Below are 20868 nucleotides of genomic sequence, written 5' to 3'. Positions count from 1 at the left end.
CTTCAACAAACAACTTCAATGGATTGCTTTTCTCCCGCAGAGTCCTCATCTTCATTGATATCCATCATCCAGCTCTGCTGCTCTGAAACTTTTCACCAGGGGGTGTAGTGAACCTCGACTCGGCCATCGATCCGTCTTGTCCGGCTCTCGACCGTCGTCTCCGGAAGTGACATCAGGCGTCGTATATATAGCATGTCACTACGCCCCATGCTTCAGTTCCTTTTTTCCGTGCCCTTGCATGCTGCATCGGGAACACGACTCGAGTTCACTCAACGTTTTTTTTCAGTGGATTGCTTTTCTCCCGCAGATTCCTCAGCATGATAGATATCCATCATCCAGCTCCGCTGTTGGGAAACTTTTTGGCAGGGGGCGTAGTGGACGTCGACTTGACCGTCGATTGTTGATCCGATTTGTCTGGCTCTCGTTCGTAGGCTGTGGATGTGACGTCAGGCGTCATATATATACCATGTCACTACGCCCCAGGCCTCTGTTCCTTTTTTCTGCGCGCTTGCACGCTGCATCAGGGACACAACTCGAATTTACGCGACATTCTTATTGTATGTGGTACGCTTTTTTTTCTCAAAAACCTCAACACAATGTTGTCCCGCAGGGTTTCTGGCTTAAAGCGATGCTGCAAGTGGAAACTGGCTTTCGGTCGACCTGTCGCCAATTCTCCAGCGCGGTCACTCGTTCCGTCCTCAGAGACCGAGACTGAGGAGTCCACCCTTGACAAGGGCAAAGAACTGTCTCGTAAGAAGGCCAAGAAACGGTCCCATTCCAGGAGCCTTTCCTTGGCGTCTTCCTTGTGGAAGAAGAAGAAGCAGCACCACCACCATCGACGCAAGTCCAGCTTGTCGTCGGAAGGAGGTAAGCCCTCAGCGGGACCAACCACTCGGGAAGAGTGGGAGAGTTTTAAGGCCTCTATGTTAGAAATGTTTAAGATGCAAGCGGCTGTAGGTGCGGCTCCGGCCCCCGACCAGCAGGCTTCCGCGGCTAAAACGGCGCTTGGTGCTCCCGACACCAAGCCAGCCACTCCGTCGGCATCAAAAGCGTCTTCAGGTGTTGTTTCTGACAGGAATAAGTCGCCGTAAGGCCGAGGCCCTGGATGCCCATTGGTTACCCCAGCGTCACTCGGCACGAGAGACCCTTCGGCTTCTAAACCTATCCTCAAGCCTTCAGCTCTGACAGTCAGTGATGGTTCATTTGTGCCACTGTCGTGATCGGGTTTCTTCGATTCCATCCATTCCATTTTCAGAATCGAGGAACACGATGACCCCGAGGACCCAGACGACTGCGTTGACACGGGAGCCGGCAGCGTTGACTATTTCGACGACCAGATCAATTCTTTTGGCTTTGGTTCAGGGTTTACACAATGCCAGTGGTCTGGACACATCTCCAGACCTGGAGTGACAACAAAAACAGCCCAATACCCACACTAGTGTAAAGTTCAGGGAGCTGATTCACAGGGTAGTTGACACTCTGGGGTTCAAGGCGTCCACTACCTCTCTTCAGGGGTATAACCTTACTGACATTCTGGACGAGAGTCCAACAGTCGAGCACCATATGCCTTTCAACCCAACAATTGTGGACCGCTTTGCCTCCTTATGGCAGCACCCTCGTACCATTCCCCCTGTAAATGCCAATTTGACAAGGAAGTATAGGCCGGCAAGAGGAGATCCTACTTTCCTCTCCACACACCCTTCCCCGAAAGGGTTGGTAACACAGGCTGCCACTATTTCTACCAGACCCGCTGAATCCACCTCCAGTCTGCCTTCGGACAGAGAGGGGTAAGAATGTGACACTTTGGCCAGGAAGGTGTTCACTTCTGGTAGTGTGGCGCTCAAAGCCGCTAATGTGGTATGTGATTTCGCCACATACTTGTTTGGCTTATGGAAGGCAGTGGAACATGCTGCTGAATACGTCCCCGCTGGTGCCATGCAGGATGTTTTTTTACAGCTGGTGGAGGATGGGAAGGAGGTAGCCAAACAGTCAATACAAACAGGCATGGACGTAGCAGACTGTGTTGGCAGAGCAATGGGTTCAGCAGCATATCTTAAAACTTCTGGCTTAGCTCCAAATGTTTAAAACAGGTTGCTGGACATGCCTTTTGAAAGTGCCATTCTCTTCGGGCAGAAAGCTGACGAATCCTTGGAGAAATTGAAGGAGTCAAAATTGGCTGCTAAAACTTTGGGCCTAGCTGCGCAGCTGGCCAAACCTGCCTTCTGCTTCGCCTCTAGGTGCAGGGGGTACAGACGTTATGTGCCCTATGGCAGGAAGGTGCAGCTCTCGCAAACAGGTAATGGCAGAGGCGCTTCTCGCGTCCCGGAAGGGGCAGATGGGCCTCTAGAGGCCAACAAGCAGCAGTGGGGTCGCCCGCGCCCTCTATGCCACTTTGATTTCACCTCCCACAATGCACTAGTTGGTGGACAGGTTGGCACGGCATTGGCCCCAGTGACAGGAAATAACTTCTAACTGCTTGGCCCTGTAGTTGATTTAGTGGGGTTATTGTCTGCCTTTCCCGAAGAGGCCTCCAGACAGACCTCAATCTCCCCAATACAAGGGTGTGTCTTGGCTCCTTTCTTGTTTAATTTCTATATAAAGAACATGGGCTTGCACTGGGAAGGTATTCAAACTAATCCCCCACTTTTAGGTCAAACTAAAATCCAGTACTTAAACTATGCAGACAATATCATCATATTTGACAGGACACCAATCGGTCTGCAACGTGCCTTTTATAAAATAAATGGATGATGATGCCAAATCCAAGGTATTAATTCTGAATGTACCAAAGGCCAAATGGAATCATTTAAGTGGTTTATCCAAGGTCAACTGTTGGAAGTGGTAAAAGAATTAAAATATTTAGGCAGTTTGGTCAATTCAGGTGGAATTGCATAAAGGGTATAAAGCCTTATTTTTGGCTGCAGCTTGCCAATTGCTGTTATTTGACCATAAATTTGGTTATTTTTCTACACTTATTATATTAAAGCCGCGGGAGTTGAGGGCGTGCTTTTGTCTGCTGTTTAGCTGTGCTGCCGAGCTTACCTGTTGCTCCTGAGGCTGTCTGATGTGCCCCCTGATTTCCTGCCAGGACAACCGGAAAGCGTGTGGAGTAGACCGCGGCTGACATTTGAATTCATTCTGACCGGAACTTCAAAGGAAACAAGGCACTGTTGCCTTAAGAGTTACGGTCCACGTAGCTCCGCCCACCCAGGAAGTGAGGAGAATAAAAACACAGCACTGACGCCCTTGCGGCGTGAAGCCTGTGCGAGTTAAGGGCGCGCTTTTGCCTGCTGTTTGGCTGTTTGCTGCTTGCTGTGTGCTGATCGGCTATCTCTATTTCCAAGCAGAGAGCAAGTGGAGGCATAAACGCCATTAGTGATCCGTCGGTGAACAGAGAGACGAAGCTAGAAGGTCGTAGGAAGGAAAGGAGATCTCCACGCCCCTCTTACAGAGGGATTTCGGGTAAGAGGCTGAAAGCGCTGCTTGCGAGACAAAGTGGGAGACTGTTGAGGCAAGTCCTCTTTGATCCCACTGGTAATCTTGTGTTTCTAGCAACGTGGACAAGTCTGAAACGGGAAAAAAAAAGAATATATGCCATTCATAAGGCAAGGCAATCCTGTTAGTGTGCTAGAGGTGTGTGTAGTGGGATTCCCTACCCCAGCTGTTTTGTCTTGTGCTCTTGAGACCCTTGTCCGTGGAAGCACTGTCACGCAAGGACCCCTATTTTTACATTATTTTTACATTTATTGAACTCTACCAAGCCCGGCGTGGATAAAAGGGCGGTGAATTACTATTCAGAGACTTTTTTTGGAGTTGGAGGAGCTGGTGCCAGCGTTTAAACATTAAGCCAGAGGTGTCTAGCGCCATTTTTAAGTGCGTTCGCTAAAAGAAATTTAAAAAAAAAAAGCCTCTGACACACTCTGAACATTTACATAAAACCCTTCTAAACACTAACAAAAAAGAGGAAGAATGAAGCTGCGAAGTAATGCACTATAGGATGACATCAGGTGCCCAGAATGGGATGGTTCATATTCAGGAGCTACAAACATAAAATCTAGATTCACCATCAACAAATGCACCTTCTACAAGCCAGCCCTCAGTCAACACAATTATAGCGCAGGTTCATTCTGGTCCCTCGGGCCCCCTGACAGCCAGCAGTACACCATCTGACATTGTAAGTCATGGAGAAAGGAGCTGGAATATACTACTACTACGAACAAGATTCAAAGGAAAATTGATAAACATATTGGCAAGAAAAAACGGAGCCAAAGCACAAACGCTATTCATAGAAAGAGCACAGATCTCACAGATGACGACGTAAATGAACATTTTTTCATAGTAGACCCTCCTCCTTTTTAATTCCCTTGCAAACAACCTTTGTATATGATAGGGAAGTAGTAAATTTAGAGTACATCTGAAGAGGAAGTCCTCATACAAGTACAAAACTACAAGGAAAGAACTGGTTTTATTCCAGAAGTAGCCCAGAACTCCAAGAACTCAACAGATGAGGAGATTCCAAAAGAGGCAAGCACTGCTGCACTTGCAGCTTTAAACTTTGTACTAAATTCACTGGTTACAGTATTTGAGCAATTGAAACTAGAAGTTCAACTACAAGCTGGAACCTTGATGGAAATGACCAAAGACATAACCAGTTTGGATTCAACAATAGTGGGGCTGACCTCGACAATTAACACAGTTGTTTCCCCGTCACTAAGAGAGCTGAGAGTGGAGCTCGCAAAACAAGGTCTGGGCTTATCAGCACTAGAAAGGTCCTTGATTAAGAAAAAAGAGGAAGACGACAGGCAAAAGTGTCTGCTCCAAGAAATATTACTTCTAATCAAGGCAGAGAAGAAAACAGTGAACGGGGCTTTAGAGAGTCCGAGAGAGGTGGAGAGAGCAAACAACCAATTTGATGATACTCCCCTCTCGGAGTCAGTTTTGGAGGAATTCAGAAGGCTTGCTCATGTAGTAGAAGTTGAAGCTGGAGAAATCGAACCCCATATAAATAATCAGGAGGCATTGCCAAGTGACCAGGATGCGGGCTCTTTGGAGTGGCTAGCAGCTGGTAAACAACTTTGAAAGGGAAGAAGGAAAGCAACAAATAGGAAATTGCACAATGGCATTTCCAATCACCCTTCGAAAGCATAAAAAAAGGCCAGTCAGGCTTCCAAAAAATTAAAATTTTAATACTGAAATAATAGCCATTAAAGAAAGGACAATCACACCTCAGATGGATTCCCAAGAAAATGAGCCCAAATCAAGAACACAGTAAACGGAAAAACTAAAGGAACCACAGCAAAAAGTGGGAAGCCACATCGTGGTTTCAAAGAACAAAGAAAAGAAGGAAAACAGAAAGCTACTGTGGGGATTGACAAGAGGGCTCCATGAAAATCAGTGCAAATGTAGGTCTACAGACAGACTTTTTAGATCATCAAGTAGACCCTTTACAAACCTCACCTTCAGGGGTCACAAGTACCTTAAATCCAACCGGAAAAAGAGAAGAGAAAAGAGGGGAAAAAAACAATCTTAAGTTATCCATCATTGAAAGGCCCACCTTGGGCCCCGATATTCTTGGGGAATGTGAATGTGCATACTTCCAAAAAAACTGTTGAGACAACAACAGAAACCACTCTAAAAATTGCACCGATCTTTCTAAAACGCGACTTTAAGAGTAACATAATTACACTGCCGTCGGATGAAGTTAAAAATGGGCAAGGAAAAACGAAGGAAATAATTAAAGCACCAAAAGGAAAAGTAGAAGACCGAACAAAGAGAGCCCACTCAGAGGTGAACACCCATGATCAACAGATGGAAGAAGATCTAGAAATCCAAGAATACGCCGTCCCCAAACTTTGGCTCAAGGCGCTAAATAAAATTCTGATAAATACATGGCTCTGTAGGGGGACTATCTTGGATTACGTCAAGAGTTCCCAACCTCTATTTATTTGGCTCAGGGGACTTGGAATTTGTAAAATTTCGAAGCAGAAACAACAGGAAATTAGTAGAGGTGGGCTTTACATCGCAAAAAGCTTGGAAGGCAATAAAAAATAACAAAAAAGAACTGGAAAAAATTAGTTTGATTCTTGAGAAGCCTCCGGTGAAAGCGCCAAGTGAAAAAAAATAGTGAGAGCTCTGATTTCGAAGGAGCATGTTTAAAAGCTGTGGGAACCTCAAACCAGAAGGCAGGTGCAATCCCTCAAGGAAATTCTGTAGATACTAAGGCTAGTACCTTAGCGGCACTCCCAGAGATTTTCATACAAGTACTACTGAAGCTGGGACTGAGTCAGCAGAGCCTGTAGGCAAGATGAAATTAATATAAGTTGGAATAGCCGTGGACCAAACACATTTACTGCGAGCAGTAGAAAGAAAAATCTTTTCCTCAACTCTGATGCCGTTCTACTCCAAGAGACTTGGTATACACATCCGATAGAAATAGAATGTTTCACGATGTTTGCAATACGGGCATCCCAAAAAGCAAAAGGACGACCGTCAGGTTGGCTTTTACTTGGGATTAACAACTCTTTGAGTAAAGATGTTACACTTTTGCATAATGGAAGGGAAGGCATTTTAGCATGTGAAGTCAAGTTACAGTCCTCTCAGGGACATTCTTCCCTCATTATAGTGAACGTGTACTGGAACCCAGCACAATGTAACCTTGAACAGTTTCACTGCATACTTTCAATGGTTTTGGAAAAGATCACACTGTTTTATGGTGACGCCAGTGTGATCTTAGGAGGAGATCTTAATACCCAATGTATAACAACACAAGATACTAGGAACACACTGAAATGGGCGAAAATTTCCAAGACAGGAAGACAGTGGATAGATTATTTGAACTCATGGGGTCTTTTTATGGTAAATGGCTCAGTAGAAGGCGATTGTCCCTCAAGACCAACGTGGACTCGTGGCAACTCCTTCTCCACATTAGATTATGTTTTTGTTTCTGAAGATCTACATTTGAAGGAAATGTCCACGGGGACAATTTGGGGAGAAGGGAGCGATCATGCCCGGCTAACAGTTAATATCAAGTGTTCAATGAAAGCGCATTTGAAAAAACACTCGCAGGATCTATTACTGGGAAAAGGCAAAGCGGTCCTAGTTAAATATAAGAGAGAAGGGTGCAAATTAAATTAGAAATTAAATCATATCTCACTAGAAGAACAAAAAGAAAACTGCAAGCCCGACTACTTTAAGCCATTTATCTGGTCGGTTCACCGTCCAACTGCAGGAACTCTGAAAAAAGAAACTCCTCACCATCATCTGTTCGACGAAGAAACTTGGATAAGGAAAAGGATCCTAAGGAAAGAAATAAGACGGTTGAAGAAGACCATCATGATTCCAATAAAATCTCAAATAGAACAGAAAAAGCTCAGCAGAAACTACAAACAATGGTCCCGAACAAGAAAGGTCCTTTGACACCAGCGAGATAATGAGCAGATGCTGGAGGCTCTTTGTGAAAATAGCACTCGTAACTTATGGTCTATTATAAACAGCAAAGGAAAACAATCAGCCAGTAATATCATCCAATGCAATATGGTCCCAGAAAAGAGATGGACAGATTACCTGACAAAGAACTTTAAAAATACTTCAGCTTTTCTGGAAGATCAGCAGGAGGCTGTTAAATGGGAACTCAATCAGGTTCTGAAAACCAACGTTAACACCTGGGCGATTCTTCTCCACACTCTCTACAATGAAATATTAGAGTCAAATGCTTTCCACCTTTTTGGAAACAAGCCGTTGTAATACCATTCTACAAGGAGGGCGATAGAACCCAGCCTGAGAATTATAGACCTATCGCCCTCCTAGACATCGAAAGCAAAATTTTCATGCAGATCCTCTTGACAGAGCTAGAGGACTGGGCTAAGTCAAATAACATCATATACAAATTTCAAACAGGATTTAGACATGGAATGTCGACAACACTAGATGGCATTACTCTGAGCCTTTTAGCAGAATACTCTTAAAAAAAAAAAAAAAAAAAAGAGAAGGCCCGATATATGGAGCCTGGGTATACTTCTCCAGAGCGTTCAACCTAGTAAATAGGGAGAAACTGTGGGCAAAACTGAGACAGTGGGGACTTCCAAGCAAGCTATTGGCAATATTAATTGAGCTTCACAAAATTACCTCGCTGATGGTAAGACTAGATGAGGCTGGTCATCTCACAAATACAATCAGTGTGGAGCAAGGAGTGCGACAGGGGTGCATGGGAGCCCCTTTCTTCTTTAATCTCTGTCAGACCTGGGAGATTTCCTTCAATCTTGGATTATGGCGAGCACTAAACTAAATTCCATCAAAGTTTACTGGCTCGCCTATGCAGATGACATCGTCCAGTTTGACAGGACAGCAATAGGCCTGCGGCATCTATTGAACGGCTTAAGTGTTTAGTCTAAGCAGAACGGACTTCAAGTAAATCCAAAGAAGTCCAAAACTTTGGTGCTGAAACATCCTAAGAAGCAAATCAAATTTTGAAAATGGTTCTTTGAAAGGGAAGCAATCATGAGAGCAGATTAATTAGTCTACCTGGGGGGGGGTGTGGCCTAGCAGCCACAGTGTTGGTGTCATGATGCCTACCCCCGGGCATCCGGATCAATCCCATCAGCCCCGGGAGCAGGCATCCAGACATTTCCAAAAACCCCAGCAGCCCCAACTAGGGGCTGTCTGGGTTCAGTCCTGGCGCCGTAGGCGCCAGGATCATAGACATTACTTACCTCATGCAGACCATGCTGCAAATAAATCCAAGCCAACGTGAGGCCTGGATGGGACTATTTTACTACAGGGACTATTTTTTACTCGGGTGTGGTCCTGGGGAACTTCTTTCCTGGGACTACTTTGGAGGCTATTTAAACCACGCCCGAACAGCAGCACATGCTTCGTGTTATTCTGCATCCAGCAGTGCGACTCTCACTGTGCCTGCAGTCAGCATCCAGTCTTCTGCCACGCGCGCCTCGAATCCAGAGCTCCTAGAATAAAGACGAAGAAAAGGACAAGGTTAGAAAACAAACTTATTTCAAATTCCTCACCTGATTCCGGATCCATTTCATCTCCCGACCTGGAAAGTACATCAGTCCTGCACGCGTCGCTTCGCCAGCTCCAGCACGGCGCCATACTCACCAGTTCTCACAGTATCTTTCGATCCGGCACTGTCCATCATTTCTTCGCCGTACTCCGGCACCTAGGGTCACAAGAATAACAAGGTGAGCCAAGGGAATCAACAAATACCTCTTACTACCATAGACTTACCTGATTTACCACCGGCGGTATTATTCTCCATATCTTCATATGCCGCATCTGTAAAGAGTGAGAAAAACAACACGTTAACGCATGCAATAGTTACCAGACAGCGTTGGGTAACACAGACTGTTACCTGTACGCCAGCAGCAGCTACGAGACCTTCTTCTCACGAACTCAGTTGCAACTTAAGGAAGGGGACAAGAGTGAACATCGGGCACATTGAACTCTTTGAACTTGATACTTACCAATCCCGCCTGGGACTTCAGAGTCAATGCTTACCGGAACTCTCCCAACGCCTTCAAAACAGTGAAGTAACTGGTATCTACACACCCCTGCAATACACGCAGGATGGAGAGCTCATCTTTTACAAACCTAAGGTGAGGTTACTAAGGGAATATCGGAGGTGATTATTGGGGGAGAGCGAGAACAGTTGGGAAGCCATCACTAAAACCCACAGGTGGCTAATCCCTGTCTCCACTTGCAGGAAAATACTTCTTCGGGTCCAGCAGACAAGACTAGGCGGGCCAGTCCAGACAGTCATCTCTGCACTACGCATCACGTTGACGGAGACCGCAGCTGTCCGGGTCCGATCGACACCCCTGTGGGGTCCAGGTGAGCGTAACAGCAGGCTGCTCTCACAAGAAACTCTGTGGATCCGTCAAGGCGTTTGCAGCAGCGCGCCGAATAAAAGCAAGAAATCGACACTACAAACAGCACCGGAGCGGTGCGAACGTGAGGAGCCTTTGATGCGTGAGCTTGTTTTGTAAAAGACTGTAAGCTGAAGGATTGGTGCAACATTGTTTCCGCCAGTCGGAGGTCACGACTCAAAACAAAATGGCGGCCGTACGCGAAGAACAAAGGGAAGGAGTCCAGCGGGCCGACGAAGAAATAAGAGTGAAGAGCGGCAGCTGTGAGGACACGGAGCGCACTAGGCGGTGTCGCGTGTGCCTGCTGCGCACGGGGCTGGGAGCCCCTGACAAGGGAGACTAAAGAAGAGAGTCCGGGAGGTCCCTGTGCGCACCAGGCAGGGCAGAACGGAGCGCCTCGGGCCCCAGGAGCTGGGAGCGCGAGTTTGGAGTGCAGTCCCCCGCGGGACGGTGGGTGGCGAGGGCACGCCACTGCAGGATTATAAAAGACTGTGGGGGTTGCGGCGGCACGCATAAGCTCATACAAGGCAAGAGCTTTGGTCGACGGCCCCTCAACAGACACGCGGTGCAGCCGTGGTGCCCTCCCCCCGCGTAATAAATGCTTCCTCGGGAGGAGCGTACAGAAGAGCCTTCAGTTTTTTAGGAAGAGTGTAAACCTGCATGGATGGACTACATTGCCCACTGTGATACAACCCTCCCATACTGGTACAAACATGCACAACGGTGGGTGTGGACAATTGAGTGGTGTGAGTAAAGTAAGCGGCTCCCCCCAGGATATAACGCAGGAGGGGCCTGGCAGCAAGAGTGGGGCCTCCCTACAAGCGAGACCTATGGAAGCAGCATGCAGGGTACCCAATTAACACACGCTGCAAGGGAGGGTGGGCAAGATCGGCCCGCAACCGGCCCTGAGTATAAAAAGGATATTGGTGATTAGGCCAAGATGGAATGACCCAAAGGTGCACAGCCCTAATTAAGTTGTCGCGATATGAGATCACACTGCTTGGGGAAGCAAGCAGCCAGGGGAGTGTCGGAAGAATTGCCCCATGGTAACAGGCCTGCGCCTGAGCGCATATTGACCCCATAAGTAAGACTCTCAGAATTCAGGATTCCCGGCCCCCTACAAAGCGGATTGGGATAGTGGGCAGGTGAAACACAGGCCAGCCGGAGCTGTAGCAGGCCGCAGCTACACAGAAGGAGCAACAGCGGGGCAGGGCTCTCGGGTCACAGAAGAGCTGGACTCTGATATAAAGGCGAGGCAGCACAATGTCGACAAGAGGAGGAAAGACCAAGGGCAAGCAGCCCACTATGGACAACTTTACCAAGTCACAGCAGACCCCCACCACCCCAGCACAGGGTGCGACAGCCGCGCCTGCAGAAGCAACTTCGCCAAGGGAGGATCACCTGATACTAACAGCTATCACAGAGTTGACGACTTTGTGAGGGACAGCGATGGCTGACCTAAGAACCACTCTGGAAACCAGAATAGATGCAGTGGGGATGGAGGTGAACCTACTACGACAAGACGTGAGAGCGCTGGCGGAAAGAACGAGCGGCCTAGAGAGTGCGATGAAAACCAACAGGAATACCAGCACAAACAATGCCAAGGAAGTCCACATACTGAAGCAACAAATGGCCAATTTGGAGAACCGCGCGGAGGAGGCTGAGGGGAGAGCGAGACGTAACATACGTGTGGTCGGCCTGCCGGAGGGGGAGGAAGGCCAAGACCAGACAGACTATAGAGAATATGATTCTACAGGAAATAGGAGCCAGCAAGCTCTCACAGGGCTTTGCGCCAGAACGGGCGCACAGGGCCCTGATCAGGAAACCACAACCTGGAGAGCCCGCTCGGGCAATCATAGCAAAGATCCTTAATTACAAGGACAGAGAAAAGATCTTGGAGTTCTTTCGCAAAGGAGGGACGATAAAAAGGGCGTCTGCAACTGTCACCGCATACCCTGACTACAAAATGCTGGTGCAGATACAGCGTTATAGCTACGTAGCGATCAAAAGGAGACTGCGCACGGCTGGGATCAAATACATGCTCTTGTACCCTGCGAAGCTTAAGGTCTTACACAAAGGCAAGGCGTATTTTTTCAACGCCCCGTAGGACGCAGCGACATGGTTGGATACACAGGGCAGCCCGGGGCGGAACGAGGAGCAAGACCACGAAGAATACGATAAGTGAAGGAGATACAACAAGTATGGTGAAGAGATGAGGAGGGGGGGACCCGCGGTAAAGACTGGACTATAGAAAGCAGGGATGGGGCTAGACAAGATAATAATGAAAATTGTAACGTGGGACACTTGAACTGGTTGGACTAGAAAATAAAATGTAATGTAAATTGGGGAGCATTAAGCGCCCTTAGTTTGAAGCACGAAATAGGAGCGGAAGATGGAGACAACCTACCCCCAGGAGTTAGAGTAGTAGGATCCCCATCAGGGCGATATCTCCCTGCTGAGCCGTGAGTACGGGTTAGCACCGGAAAAAGGGCTAGATGCAGGGGTGCCTGAGATCCAGGGATGTAGCTGGGCAGCAGTTGGGGAGGGAGTTGGGGTAGGTTGAATGGGGGGAAGGAAGTTGGGCTGAGAAGGGAGGTGGGAGGGAGGGTGGTTGGGGAGTTTGAGGCGTTTATGGTTTTTGGAAAGTTTATGTTGGGGAACGAGCCTACATGGAAGGAAGAGACTTAGACCGTATTTGCAAAGGGAAGAGCGGGAACCTAATATGTCATGGGAGACCTTAGAGTAGTTACCTGGAATGTGCGGGGGCTCAATAGCTATTTGAAAAGAAATAAGGTTATGATGTACCTGCGCAGGCAGAAAATTAATATAGCCTTGCTGCAAAAGACTCACCTAACGCAAGAAAATCTGGAGGTGGTCCGAAAGAAGTGGATGGGGACTGTCGTGGGTGCAGCATATTCAGCCTATGCTAGGGGGGTGATTACCTGGGTTGCACCGCATGTCCCGTTTCAGTTACTGCACTCTACGGTCGAGTCGGATGGGAGGATGGTAATAATAAAGGGGTTGGTGGAAAACAAGGAAATATGGATCATAAATACATATGCCCCGAATCAGTTTACAGCGTCATACTTTAGAACTCTGTATAGCAAACTTAGCGTGAGTCTTGGGGGGGGGCGGTGATCTGGGGAGGGGACTTTAATTGTGTACTAAACCTGAAAATAGATAGATCTGACATCAAAATAGATAGACCCACCCCAGCTGCCAGGACGTTGCAGTCCCTGTTAGCGGATTTCAGGTTAGAAGAAGCATGGAGGTCACACCATCCACAGGACAAGCAATATTTGCACTATTCAGCCCCCCAGAACCTGCACACTAGAGTGGATTATGGGTTTGTCACACATGAACTAATGAGGGAAATAACGCAGGCTGACTACAAAGCAAGGGTCCTTTCAGACCATTTGCCGTTGATGCTAGTATGGCAATACCGACCCCCTAGAGCGAAGATACCGATATGGCGCCTCCGAGCAGAAGCATTGAAAGATAATGGGCCTCATTACACGGTAGGCGCTAAGGGATTACCGGCACTGGTAAGGTCACCGGTGCCGGTAATCCCTTAGCGCCCTACCACAAGGTCCCTCATCGGTTCCTGTCCTTAACGCCTGCTCTGACCAGTTGTTAAGGACGGGACCCGCTAAGGGACTTTAGAGTTAATAACGGTATCGCAAATTGTGGTACCGTTATTGGCTCCTTTCCCATTCCCATTGAGTCCTATGGGGGCTCGAATGGGGAATGGTTTTCTGAATGGGGATTTACCGGGTCCTCCAAGGTTGGAATGACCCGGTAAGTCCCCATACCTCCTACCCGGACCCGGTATGCGGTAAGGGAGTAGCCATGCCGCTAATAGCGGCATGGTTACCTCCTACTGTGTAATGAGGCCCTATATCTTTAGGGAGGACATGAGAGAGGAAATAATAAGATATTTCGAGATCAATACTGGCAGCGTGGAGAGAGCGGGTACACTCTGGGAAGTTTTAAAGTAGTAGTGAGAGGGATTGCCATAGCCAAGTCCAAGGGGCTGCAAGGAGGGATTTTGATGGAACTACAAGAAGCCGAAACGGAGCTAGAAATAGCGCTGAAGAGTGGAGGTAATACTAAGGAAGATAATGAAGCAATACTTAGGCTGCAGAAGAAATGCTCGGGATACTGGGAAAGGTTGTGTAACCTTGGCTATAAAAAAATACATAGAGAGACAGCATGCAGGGGGGGACAAACCAGGGAGAGTCCTGGCATGGCTATACAAAAACGAGACTCCCAGGCCTACAATCAGAACGATAGAGAAAGATGATGGATGTATAGTAGACACTCAGGCGGGAGTTAATCAGGAATTCGTAGATTATTACCGTGTCCTCTATGGAGATGCGGGGGATAGTAACAGCAAGGAAATAAAGGAGACATTGGAGGATATTGGATTTCCACAGATTGGCATAGAAGAGAGGGAGGAGCTAGATGCACCAATCACTCTAGAGGAGCTGGAAGAAGTAGTGAGGTAATTACCCACTAGCAAGACACCGGGGTCTGATGGACTCCCCAGCGAATTTTATAAAATGTACACAAATGAGGTACTCCCCCCGCTCTTAGAGATGCTAAATGGGGCATATGAGGTTGGAAGACTAGCAGAGTCCCTAAGAGAGGCGATTATCATACCACTCCCCAAACCCAATGAGCCTGGCTGCGAGTGCGGCTCCTATAGACCCCTGTCGATGTTGAACCAGGACAGTAAAATATTGACGCCGGTCCTGGCAAACAAAATGAGGAAAGTTATTAATAAATGAATACACCCCGACCAGACAGGCTACGTCCCCGGCAGGAACATATCCAACCATCTTAGACGGCTCCACCGAGTCATAGAACATGCAAACGGGGATGCGGGTGAGATGGCAATAGTTTTGTTGGATGCAATAAAGGCCTTTGACTCGGTCAGGTGGCCATGGCTGATTACGGCCCTGGCCAATTATGGTATCTCAGATGGGCCAAACTATTATATAGCTAGCCGCTGGCCAGGGTTAACACAGAATCGGTAATATCAGAGAGGTGGCAACTTGGCAGAGGCACTAGTCAGGGATGCCTGTGGTCCCCTATGCTGTACATTTTTGGCTTTGGAACCCCTGGCGATATACCTAAGGCAGCAATATGATATAATAGGCATCACCATAGAGGGGGAACCGCATTTAATTTCCTTGTATGCTGATGACATGTTGCTGTATTTATGCTACCCTGAGGAGAACCTTCAGTATTTCCTGGAAGTGATGGAGCAATTTGCAAGGCTTTCAGGCATAGCTGTGAACCCCAAAATATCTTGCGTATTTCCACTGGGCCGGTATAAAGGGATCCTGTTAGAGCAGTTACCGATCCTTCAGATACCATGGGAGGTCAGCACGTTCCGATATCTTGGGATAGACATATATCATACTGTGGAAGCAGAGCATCAACACAACACTGAGAAAGCTATTAAAAACATTGAAAATAGTATGCAGTTTTGGGTGAAGCTCCCATTGACGATGATGGGACGGGGGGGCAATGCTTAAAATGTTGGTCCTGCCAAGACTGTTGGACTATTTTGGGAACATCCCATATTTGATACCTAGGCGATTCTTTGACAGACTAAACAGCATATGCAGGGAATTCCTGTGGCAGGGGACAAGGAACAGAATGGCCCTTTGGAAGCTACAAAACCCACATGAGAAAGGGGGTATAAAATTACCAAACTATGAGATCTATTATATAGCAAGTCAACTACAATATGTAGCTAAATGGCTCTCTGAGGAGCCGACCTCGGAATCCAGCTTGTTTCGCTTTGACTGCGCCCCATTCTTCCTAAAAGAAATAATGTGGTTGCTCAGATCGGATATGAAAGGACGCCCACGGATGATGATACTTAGGTGGGAGATATGGTGTAGAGCCTTTCAGATAATGGAGAATCCATCCCTGTGCTCCCCACAGGTTCCATAGTCGCTCTGGTGGGAAAAGAAAAGCAATTAAGACTAATGATTAGGAAGCACTGGGAACCGGTGGGGATAGCAACAATGGGCGATATGTGGCAAGAGGGGTGTATAAAGGACTTTGAGGGGCTGGTGGAGGAGACGGGGTTACACACGGAGCAGTATATCACATACCAAAGGGTGGTGCAGTGAATCAAAGAGACATGGTCCGAAGTGGTACTAACGGAGGAACCGGATGCCACTATAGACACAATTTATGACCTAGCAGAGGGAGGACATGAAATATCTAGAATATATGAGCTGATGATGACCAGAGTGGGGAAGGAAGTGGTACAGCTTAGACAGGACTGGGAAGAGGAAGTGGGTGCCCCAATGAGTGATGGGATGTGGTAGCGTGCTCAAGGATATCACAAAAAAGTGTCAATAAAGGATAGCCAAATTAAAAAATGCAAGAAGACAGTCATGCCCCAAATGTGACGAGGAAAACGCCGGAATGGTACACATGTTCTGGTCATGCCCAATAATAGAGAGATTCTGGGGAGAAATAGCACATAGGATGGAAGATAAAGGGATTAAAATGATGGTGGATACAGTATGGGCTTGCCTGATAGGAGGGTTTCCTAGACCACGTAAACTCAAGCATGCGAGTAAACTGAAAGACTTGGCGTATGTACTAGCAAAGAGAAGAATCGCTATGGGGTGGAAGGCATGTCATAGACCAAGAATAGAAGTGTGGTGGAAAGATCTACAGAAATGGGCAGAGGCAGAAACTGCAGTATGGCAGGAAGCAAGCAATGTAGGGGGGAGGAAGAGGCTGGTACCTTGATAGCTTGGAAACAACTAATAGCTGAATTATTTGGGTCCGCGCATGATGAAGCATGTTACCAGGATCCCACGGAAAACACTGAAAAGGAATCCCTACTGCAAGACGGAGAAACAGAACATGAGGGAGAGTAGGCTCGGGAGGGCGGGTGGGAATGGGTGAAACAGTGGACACAAATAAAGCGATGTATATGTAAAGTTTATTATATGCACTTTAAATTGGGTGTGTGTTGGTTGTTAAAAAATAAAATCAATAAAAATTGTTTTAAAAAAACAATTGTCTACCTGGGCTATACAATGTTTTCCTCTCCATCTGTTAAAGTGGAATTAGAAATAAGATCAAAGGTCGATAAAGCAATACCTCAAATGAAAAGGATCTTTTTTGAGCTCTGAAAATTCTCAATTAGGCCACTAATAAGGTTCTATAATGCTAAAATAATCCCAGTGATATTGTACGGGTTGCAGGCCCAACCAATGCTTTGGGACATAGACTGGCAAAAAGTGGAAGGACAGATCTGGAAGAGTTCTTTGGGCTTGCCAAACTGTCTTCCAATGCAGGTCTTAAGGTTCGGACTCAGCCTAAAATCACTGTACCAACAGGTGGGCTGGAGATTGCTCTCATTATACAGGCTAATAATAATAATACCACAAAAAATGCGCTTTATGAAGACATCAAGCAACATCTTCAAATGGACAGCTCCACGATCCTTCAACAGCTGGATCTAAAAGCAAAAAGAAGCCTGACAGAGGCTGATTCATCAGTAGAAACCCTGAAAGAGAACCCAATGAAAGCAAAGAATGAACTGGAAACAATGGATTGGATCAAAACGGGGCTGGAAATGAGACTCGTAAAACCAAAGAACAGTTTTTTAGTAGTGGACAAAAAAATGGGAGAACTGCCTAAATATTTGCTAAAACGCTCAAATAGTGAATCAAGATATATATTTCTAAGGACGTGCCTACATTTAATCCACACAGGTGAAATTTTAAACATCAGAGGGCAAAGCCATAATACCTCATCTTTTTGCAACATATGTGCAAACCGTAATAAACAAAATCTGCAATATTTGCTTCAAGAATGCGAGGGAACTTGGGAGACTAGACTTTTCTACTACTCAAAATTTGTGCATAAAGTGGAGTGCTTGTTCTCAGAGAACTTTTGGAACCATTTGATCTCTGGTCAAAACACTTGGTTGACGATTGCAGTGGGTCAGGTCCTTACAAAACTTTGCTTGACCACAATAAGTGTCCGGCAAATTGGGACAAGTTTCTCAAGAAAGCTCGGCTTAATATAGAAGTAGAAACTTCAATGGAAGTCTCTCTCGTGTCCCGCAGCTAGAGTGACAGTTTTATCAGAAATATCGGCTGCGCGGCAGGGTCTGGGGGGTGAAGGACCCTTAGCCCCTGCAACTAATTAATTAATTTCTCTTTTTCCTTCCTTTTATTTTTGGCTTGTCCTTTGGTTATTAGAACTGTTAACCTGCTTTCAGCTTTGCCTCTAAGGGCAGAGGCTACAGGCGCTATGTGCCTTACAGCATGAAGGCGCAGCTCCAGCAGGCCCGGCAGGGGCTAAAGCATTACTCGTGCTCCTGAAGGGGCATGGGGGCTTCCAGAGGACTGCAAACAGCAGCAGCGGCGGTGATGGCTTTGATGTCCCTTCCCACAAATTACCGGTTGGTGGTTGGCTGGCTGAGCATTGGTCCCAATTGCAGGGGATTACCTCCAACGCCTGGGCCCTTGAGTTTATGCGGTGAGGGTATTGGCTGCCCTTCTTAAGGAAACCACCAGACAGACCGCCACCACCTCCAAGCCAACGGTACAGGAGCTCCAGGAAGAACTGCAAGCCCTGTTGTTGAAGGGTACCTTGGAAGCGGTATCTCCCGTGCAGAGTGGATCGGGCTGGTATTACCGGTACTTCCTGGTACCCAAGAAGGGAGTTTGTCTCTGTCCCATTCTGGACCTCAGGGCCTTGAACAAGTTCCTAGGAAAAGCAAATTCAGGATGGTGACGTTAAGAGAAATTCTCCACGCTCTCAAATTGCAGGACTGGCTGGTGTCAATAGATCTGCAGGGCACCTATTTTCCTGTGGCAGTTGTCTCAGCTCACCTCAGGAGATCTGGTGTCCACGTATTCCCATACCTGGACGATTAGTTGATCTTGGGGAAGTCGGGCGGGCAGGTTTTGTCTCACCTGGAGGCCACCTGTCTGCTACTGCACAGGCTGGGCTTCTCCATGAACTTGAAGAATTCCCATATGACGCTAGTCCAGAGGTTCGAGTTCATCAGGGCAGTACTGGACACCCTAGTAGGAAAAGCTTTGCCTTCCGAGGATAGAGTCAACCGCATTGCGCAGATGGTGAACTTGTTCCAGAACCATGCTGCCTTAACAGCAGCTTCCTTCCTCCGCCTCTTAGGTCTCATGGCCTCCTGTATTTTCTAGTGCTAGTGGCCAGGCTACGATTGAGATCTCTTCAATGGCTCCTACAGGGTCAGTGGTCCCAGTACCTCGGAACCTTCACGGATTCCTTCAGGTGTCCAGGTCAGTGGTCGACAACCTTGGTTGGTTGTCTGACATGAACAAAATCATGGCGGGGAACCCATCTGGGCTCCGTGGCCTCAGGCCCGATTGGTCACAGATGCATCTCTGAGGGGTTGGGGCGCTCACTGCTTGGACATGCAGGTGAACGGCCGTTGGTCTTCAATGGAAGTCGGGTGGCACATCAACAGGCTCGAGTTGCAAGCCATCAAGTTGGCCTTGGCCCTGAAGGCTTTCGCCCCATCTCTGAAGGGGAAGGATGTCCTGATTCTGACAGACAATACAGTGGCAATGCATTACTTGAACAAACAAGGTGGTATTCGCTCCCTCCCCCTTTGCAGAGAGGCGATGTAGCAGTGGGTCTGGCTGTTGGAGAACCAGATCTCGCTCTCTGCAAATCATCTGGTGAGGACAGAGAACAGTTTGGCGGATGCTCTGTGCAGGCAGAACATGGTCTTACACAAGTGGGAAATGTGACGGGCATCCCTAGAGGAGGTCTTCTCTTGCTAGGGTACCCCATCAGTGTACTTGTTTGCCACAGAGTCCAACAGAAAGTGCAGACAGTTTTTATCGAGGGAATTCCCAGCAAATGGCACGCTAGGGAACGCGTTTCTAGTGGATTGGACCTTACCTCTCTACTGCACCTTCCCTCTGATTCCTGTCATCCCTTGGGTTTTCAGGAGGTTGAAGAGGTTACGGGTCCAAGCAACCCTGATCTTGATCGTCCCGGATTGGGCGAGGAGGACATGGTACTCGGACCTTCTGGAGCTGACCAACTGCCAACCTCTCCGGTTCACTCGTCGCCCGGATCTCCTGACCCAGTCAGAAGGTCGGGTACTTCACCCAAACCCGGAATCCCTCAACCTACATGCGTAGCTCTTGAGAGGATGAGGTATAATGACTGGGACCTCTCAGAGGAGATACTCGAGGTTTTGCTGGATGCATGCAGACCTTCAACAAGAAGTTGGAGAAGATTTGAGGCGTGGTGCAGGGAACGCAAGATGACCCTATCTCTTGCCCCACCACTACAGTGATGAAGTTCCTTCTGTCACTGGCCTCAGCAGGCCTTCAGATTACCACAGTCAAAGGATAGCTGGCTGCCTTGTATGTGTTCAAGAGGTCTCTGTATCAAGGTTCCTTTTTTACAATCCCGGTTATGGCCCAATTCCTGAAGGGCCTTGTGAATAAGTTCCTGCCATCTCCCATTGTGGTCTGAGATTGGGTTTGAAATCTAGTTTTGTCCTTTTTGATGGTGGCTCCCTTTGAGTGCATGCATTGCTGTTCTCAGCGACTGCTTTCCCTGAAGACAGCTTTCTTGGTTGCGATTACTTCATCCAGGAGGGTCAGCGAGCTGCAGGCTCTGTGTTGCAGACCCCCGTTTTCGCAATTCTTTCTGGGGGAAGGTCTCATTTAAGATAAGGCCTGGATTCCTACCAAAGATGGTTTCTGAATTTCACCTCTCTCAAGCCATAGACTTGCCAGTCGTTTATCCTCCGCCTCACCCTTCCAAGGAAGAGGAGCAGTTCCATCGATTGAACCCAAAAAGAGCTTTGAGCTTTTACCTTGCTAAGACATCTGAGTTTCGCTAATCTGTTTGTGGGCCATTCTCTAGCCGAAGCAGACTCTATCCATGTGGATTATCATTTGCATTACGGAAAGCTATCAATCTGCAGGCA

At 47.5% G+C, this 20868-nt stretch overlaps 1 protein-coding gene across 4 annotated transcripts in view; it reads left to right on the top strand.

Moving 5' to 3' along the window:
* FANCI (FA complementation group I) overlaps positions 1 to 20868 on the top strand; it is a 1757660-nt gene that overhangs the window by 907899 nt on the left and 828893 nt on the right. The gene's annotated exons all lie outside the window — the stretch shown is intronic.

Source organism: Ambystoma mexicanum, chromosome 11, assembly GCF_040938575.1.
Source record: "Ambystoma mexicanum isolate Mex_15411 chromosome 11, UKY_AmexF1_1, whole genome shotgun sequence".
Lineage (NCBI taxonomy): Eukaryota > Metazoa > Chordata > Amphibia > Caudata > Ambystomatidae > Ambystoma > Ambystoma mexicanum.
This window is presented reverse-complemented; position numbering and strand designations above follow the sequence as displayed.